Source organism: Rhinoderma darwinii, chromosome 4 (assembly GCF_050947455.1).
Source record: "Rhinoderma darwinii isolate aRhiDar2 chromosome 4, aRhiDar2.hap1, whole genome shotgun sequence".
In the NCBI taxonomy this organism is placed as follows: Eukaryota; Metazoa; Chordata; class Amphibia; order Anura; family Rhinodermatidae; genus Rhinoderma; species Rhinoderma darwinii.
The window spans coordinates 14,774,129-14,781,882 of NC_134690.1; positions in this window are offsets into that span (position 1 = coordinate 14,774,129).

The window sequence follows — 7,754 nt, forward strand, 5'->3', positions numbered from 1 at the left end:
ATTTCATTTGCGTCATACTTGCCTCTGGATGGAGCCTTAAATAATTAAAAGACCCGTAGCACCCATTATCCAAAAATAAATACATGATAGAATTTTTCTTGCTGACTGTAATGATGGATTTGCCGTTTTTGAAGGATACTTCATTTCAGAGTTATTACATTTTACAAGTCAGAGTTAAAACTGAATAAGATCACTTGATTTGCGATGGGGGCGCTGTTGCATTGGTGTCTATGGAAAGTGTTTATCATTAGATGTGGTCAAAAGTGGTATTGCATGTGAAATTTAATGGAAGAATTTCAGATACACTATACGGCCAAATTATGTAGACAACCCTCCTAATTATTGAGTTCAGGTGTTTCAGACACACCCATTGCAAACAGGTGAATAAAATCAAGCACACATCCATCTAATCTCCATAGACAAACATTGCTAGTGGTATGGGTGACAGTGACTTTACATGTGGGCTGTCATGGGATATCACCTTTACCACAAGTCAGTTCATGACATTTCTGATCTGCTAGATCTGCCCAGGCCATCTGTAACTGTTATTATCTTTTAGATCTGTCCAGGTCACCTGTAAGTGTTGTTACTATTATCTGCTAGATCTGCCCAGGTCACCTGTAAGTGTTATTATTATCTGCTAGATCTGCCCGGTCACCTGCAAGTGTTATTATTATCTGCTAGATCTGCCCTGGTCATCTGTAAGTGCTATTATTATCTGCTAGATCTGCCCCGGTCATCTGTAAATGCTATTATTATCTGCTAGATCTGCCCCGGTCACCTGTAAGTGTTATTATTATCTTCTAGATCTGCCCTGGTCATCTGTAAGTGCTATTATTATCTGCTAGATCTGCCCCGGTCATCTGTAAATGCTATTATTATCTGCTAGATCTGCCCCGGTCACCTGTAAGTGTTATTATTATCTTCTAGATCTGCCACTGTCACCTGTAAGTGCTATTATTATCTGCTGGATCTGCCCGGTCACCTGTAAGTGCTATTATTATCTGCTGGATCTGCCCGGTCACCTGTAACTGCTATTATTATCTTCTAGATCTGCACCGGTCACCTGTAAGTGTTATTATTATCTGCTAGATATGCTCCGTCACCTGTAAGTACTATTATTGTTAAGTGGAAGCATCTAGGAGTAAAAACAGATCAGCCACGGATCAGTAGACCATGTAAACTCCAGAGAGGATTTGCCAAGTGCTGAAGCGCGTGGTGTGTAATAATCACCTCTCCTCATCACTAAGCTTTGTTCTGGTGCTGAAAATATGTACTGAGCTTTGTTCTGGTGCAGTATTTATGGACTGAGCTTTGTTCTAGTGCTGTATTTATGTACTGAGCGTTGTTCTGGTGCTGTACTTACGTACTGAGCTTGGTTCTGGTATTGTATATATGTATTGAGCTTTGTTCTGGGGCTGTATTTATGTACTGAGCTTTGTTCTGTTGCTGTACTTATGTACTGAGCTTGGTTCTGGTATTGTAAATATGTGCTGAGCTTGGTTTTGGTATTGTATATATGTACTGAGCTTGGTTCTGGTATTGTATATATGCACTAAACTTGGTTCTGCTGCTGTATTTATGTGCTGAGCTTGGTTCTAGGACAGTATTTATGTACTGAGCTTAGTTCTGGTGCTGTATATATGTACTGAGCTTTGTTCTGGTGCTTTATTTATGTACTGAGCTTGGTTCTGGTATTGTATATATGTACTGAACTTGGTGCTGGTGTTGTATTTATGTGCTGAGCTTGGTTCTGGTACAGTATGTATGTACTGAGTTTTGTTCTGGTGCTGTATTTATGTATTGAGCTTGGTTCTGGTATTGTACTTATGTACTGAGCTTGGTTCTGGTATTGTATATATGTACTGACCTTGGTTCTGGTGCTGTATTTATGTACTGAGCTTTGTTCTGGTATTGTATATATGTACTGAGCTTGGTTCTGGTGTTGTGTATCTGTACTGAGCTTTGTTCTGGTGCTGTATATATGTATGAGCTTTGTTCTAGTACTGTATATATGTACTACACTTGGTTATGGTGCTGTATATATGTACTAAGCTTGTTCTGGTGCTGTATAAATACATACTGAGCTTTGTTATAGTGCTTCATATACAGTGATTCTGAGCTTGATTCTTGTACTGTATATATTGGTTCTGGTGCTGTATATTCACATACTGAGCTTTGTTCTGGTGCTGCATATACAGTGATTCTGAGCTTGATTCTTGTACTGTATATATTGGTTCTGGTGCTGTATATTCACATACTGAGCTTTGTTCTGGTGCTGCATATACAGTGATTCTGAGCTTGATTCTTGTACTGTATATATGTACTGAACTTTGTTCTGGTGCTGTATTTATGTATTCAGCTTTGTTCTGGTGCTGTATTTATGTACAGAGCTTTGTTCTGGTATTGTATATATGTATTGAGCTTTGTTCTGGTGCTGTATGTATGTACAGAGCTTGGTTCTGGTGTTGTATTTTTGTACTGAGCTTGGTTCTGGTATTGTATGTATGTACTGAGCTTTGTTCTGGTGCTGTATGTATGTACTGAGCTTTGTTCTGGTGCTGTATTTATGTGCTGAGCTTGGTTCTGGTGCTGTATTTATGTACTGAGCTTGGTTTTGGTGCTGTATTTATGTACTGAGCTTGGTTCTGGTATTGTATGTATGTACTGAGCTTGGTTCTGGTGCTGTATGTATGTACTGAGCTTTGTTCTGGTGCTGTATTTATGTACTGAGCTTTGTTCTGGTATTGTATATATGTACTGAGCTTTGTTCTGGTACTGTATTTATGTACTGAGCTTGGTTCTTGTGCCATATATATGTATGAGCTTGGTTCTGGTGCTGTATTTATGTACTGAGCTTGGTTTTGGTACTATATATATGTAACAGCTTTTCTCTGGTACTGTATTAATGTACTGAGCTTGTTTCTGGTGTTTTTTATGTTATGAGTTTTTTCCCAGCACAACGGTGCTCCCTGCCATCCTGCTGTGTAGATAACAGCAGCCATCACCTTACACTTGAATGGTGCCATTTTGCAGTACCCTGCACAGCAGGTGGCCAGTGATCTGCTGTGAAGGGAAAAAAAGAAAAGGGGCCACAAAAAACAACCCCTTATACAGTGACATCCATGAAAAAAATAAAAGAATGTGGCAATATAAAAAAAACAACAAAAAAAACACATGATGTGTCCCGAAGGCCAAAATAGTAATAGGTCAATAGTAGCCTCAGTCAGCCAGCCTGTAAAGTAGAAATGTATTTTAAAAAATTGGATACTGATGCGCAGAAGTTGTGGAGGGCCCATGTTAGTATTGGGGTCGGGGGGACCCATCATAAAATGAATTGCTCTGTACTGCAGACATCCTTAATGCCCATGAGTCACATGAATGCCGTGATTTTACTGTGACTTGCCAAATGTCACCATGGATCTCTTGCCTGAATGAAATATCATATACATGAAAAACACAAAAACATCCCATCCGCACATCACTCTATAAAATGGGGATGATTCCGCGCATTTCCACTTTAATAGCCTCTGTTCCTTTTCCCCATTAGATTTGACCTGGCCATGGGCTTCCATGTCCTTACAACCATAAGAGCATTAGTTTAGGCACTGATGGTGGGCCGTTAGGTCCGGTTTGCATTTCTTTTCAGTTCAATTCAGTTAAAGGTAACAAAGGTCCCAGTCAGTGGTGTAGCTATATGGTTCACAGTGGTCAGCCCCCACGACACATCAAGCCCTTCAGTCAGCGGCGTAACTACCGCTGTAGCATCTATAGTATCTATACAGGACCCGTAGACTCAAGGGGGTCATGCGCACAGGCTCCTCACGCTCACCAGTGTCAGGACATTGTGTCCACTGGTGCAAAGACGGTAAAGAGAGGAAAATAAAAAGAGGCGGTCTCTGTCTTTAAAATGTATTTTGGGGTGTGGTCTTGGGTCTGAATTCAATTGTGTAGTCTGGTCTGGGGTCTGAATTCATTAGGGGGTATGGTCTGGGGTCTTTTTAATTTAGGGGTCTGGTCTGGGGGTCTGAATTATTTTGGGTGTCTGGGGTCTAAATTTATTTTTGGTAAGACAAAGAAAACCAAAACATTCAAAAACATCTTCTGAAATCTATTCTTGTTTTTGGTAAAATACATATAAAAGTACACTGACCACAAAGACCGGCATATAAGAAAAGCCCAGACATAAATATAGACATGCTTACACATCACAACTTGATGGGAAAGATACCACAATGCCTGCCAATATGGTTGGGCAGAGGGTACAGGAGCTCGATCATGCTTGATCATAATCCTGAGGAAGGCGCAATTTGTACTATATTCATTTGCATTTCTCTGTGGCCCGGAGGAAGCACATCAGGCACACAAGGTCCTCATGCAGCTCCCTAGGCCGCCAGTTGGGCATCAATGGGCATCGATGTAAAAAAAAAAAAAAGAATGAGGACATTTTCTTTTTTAGAAAGCTCAGACATCAATCACTCAGCTGGGTCAATAAACAGCAGCCTTGTGTGCCGGACACTTAACCTGCTTAATGATCCTGAAAAATTAAAAAGATCAGTGGTCTAATTATTACCGTAATGAGAAGAAATGAATTGCGCAGTGTAATGTCAGCTGCCACATCTGCTGCTTTTATATTACGTGTCAGTCTAGTGTTATTTAGAGAGACTATTTTGCCGCATACGCTCATTAGTCTTTACTGTGTGGTCATGGTAATGAAGGAGATTCATTATCTACTCAAAGGGGAATTCTATCTTATTACAGAAAAAATAATAATAATTAGACAGAAACCCCTTAGGACCTGTTCACACTGAGTATTTTAGCGCTGATTTTGAATCAGCGCCAAAAAAAGGCCAAAACCGCCTCCAATTGAAATCAATGAAGGCTTTTTTTTCCCAAGCTGCTTTTAGCCATATCTGAAAAAAAATCGGCAAGTCCTTTCTTGCCACAGTTCCGCCTCTGACCTCCCATGGGAAGGCGAAAAAGCAAAAAACGTGGCATGAAAGTACAGGCAGGTCAAAATTTGCCTCAAAATTCCTTCAGGAATTTTGAGGCAGATTTTTTCTGCCTGCAAAATACCCAGTGTGAACAGGGCCTTCCAATGCCTGTTTTTTTGTTTGTTTTTAAATAAGTTGCTCTATTAGGCAACCAGTATACATAAAGGAGTTCTTTGCTTTGGACAATCCCTACTAGTAGTAACGGTCTCTTGACAATAAGCAGATCACAAAGTGTCTTCCTGCTGGGACCTCCAGCGATCAGCTGTAATCTGTGGGGAATCTGGCAGTAAGTGTTTAATTTCCCTGCAGCACCACCACAGGAGAAATTAAGTATTACACAATGTCCATTCATATCAATGTGTTGTCTGTGCAATACAGGACTGGTCCTCCAGAGCGATAGACACTCTATATAACCCCTCTCCACTCTGACCAAGAGGTAAGGATCCTGGGATCCTGAACAGAGGACCCCCCCCCCTATATTATACATTGAGTACTCCACCTCATGTGACTAAAAAACAATGTCTGACAAAACGTGCTGGAGCTCCACTGCCCCATTCACACCAGAGAAGACCTCATAAATAAGGAAAAAAAAAAGAACTTTATGTAACTCTCACTTTCGATCCATCCAAGTAAATGGGCTTCACAATGTAGGTTCGAACCACACCGTGCTTTCGTAGTGGTTAAAATGGGGGGATTACTACAAAGGTTTCCAAAGATCCCAAAAATTGCGGATCATTCACAAGGTAAATTCAGCTTTTTTTGGAATAAAAAACATTGTGTCCGTATAGCCCAGGCTTTACTGGTATTTGGTCTTATCCTCTATGCTTGGGACGCCATGTTTTATTGCCCATTCCTTAGACTATAATTTACAGGTATATCATACGACTGTGTAGAAGATTGTCCTCTTGTGTCTATTTGTATTGCATCGGCTAGTTGCAAATTGCGGGAAATGTTACACCGTCTCATTAGAGTTTACAATCTAATTTCCCTTCCAGCCGTATATATCCCTGTATACAGAGTCAATACATCAAAAAATGACTCTTGTGGGTGTTATTGGGTGTTTGGTCCGCACATCTGATGAAGACAACTCCTTGCTCTATTAGAATTTCGAAGTAGTATTGAGTCTTTCCCAATCTTCTCAAGAAAGACTCAAGACATTTTGAGCTGAACTGCTATATGATGGACCTGATGGACCAATAAAATACACTAGACACTAATAATGGACGTTCAACTTGAGAAATTTGCTTCTAGGGTCAAAACAATGCATGGTGGATCAGTTGGAACCATAATGGACTCTTTTGGACGAAAGTCTTCTGCTAACATTTGGATTCTGATGTAGAGACGATTGGGAGATGGAATAACTCTACTTATGGCGGGTGCCGCCTATCCAATGACTGAAGACTGGCGCTGCCTATCATGTTTATTATAAATGGGATCTCATCTGGGGCCCAGTAAAGTGTCCTAGTTATAGGATCCACAGCAGTTGCCCGGCACGTGCCCATCACGTTTGTCAGCGGAGTTACTGTAGTAACTTGGAACAGTGTCGTTTCCATCGGGGCACCAGTTAAGACAGTAACTCATCCATTTCCTTTCCATCCTTGCCCCCAGGTCGGGTCCTCTTCAACTCTTGGCGCCACTTCACTAGGGCCTGATGCCATACAACGCCAGGACATATTGTGTGACCGGTGCTGAAGAGGACCTGACATGGGAATGAGAAGGGAAAATAAAAAGAGGGTTTGAATTCATTTTTGGGTCTGAATTTATTTTTGGGTCTGGGGTCTGATTTAACTTTAAGGTCTAGTCTGGAGTTTGAATTAATTGTGGGATTCTGAATTTATTTTTGGGTCTGGGGTCTGATTTAACTTTAAGGTCTAGTCTGGAGTTTGAATTAATTGTGGGATTCTGAATGGATTTTTGGGTCTTCGGGGGTCTAAATTAATTTTGGGGTCTAATCTGTGGTTTAAATAGATTTTTTGGGTCTTGTCTTGGGGTCTGGATTTATTTTTGGATCTGGTCTTCGGTTCAAAAACATTTAGGGTTTGGTCTGAAGTCTGAATTAATTTTAAGGTCTGGTCTGTAGTCTAGATCTGAAATGGGGTCGGAATTAATTTGAAAAGCGACATTCGATGGAATGTCCACAATTTTTTTTTTTACTGGAAGATTCAAATAGGATCCGACAGAAATCAGAGCCATTTGAAGGTACTGTAGGGTCTGAAAAAGTGCTACGGGAGCCGTGTTACAGCTTCATGCAACTCGAAGCCATAAAATGTCTGGGTGCATAACTTAATCCTTACTCAGATGTATACACAAATGTATGCAGGGTAAGATTTTGGTTTGGTCATTGGTGGTTGGGCCAGGAGGTCTTCTGGCCCAGTACACACCAAGTCCCGATGATCGGCCACATAACCTGCTTCAAAACATGTTACCATAGGTCGGCACACGGGCAAGCGGTGTGAAATCTGGCCATGGATTTGGAGCCTTTCATTGATGGCTCATGGTTGGTTGTTGTCATGTCTCACGTTGGATCTTTCCACCTGTTGAGAGCCTCGAATTACTGTCTGCTCACTTATGGTTTCTACTTTGCAATAAAAGATATTTTAAAGCCTAAGGCCCCATGCACACAACCGTAAAAATTCTCCATAATTGCGGACCGTATCACGGTCCGCAATTACGGACCCATTCGGTTCTATTGGCCGTGGACACCTTTCCATATCACTACGGATAGGTGTCCGTGCCGTAGAAGTGTACCGCAAAAGATAG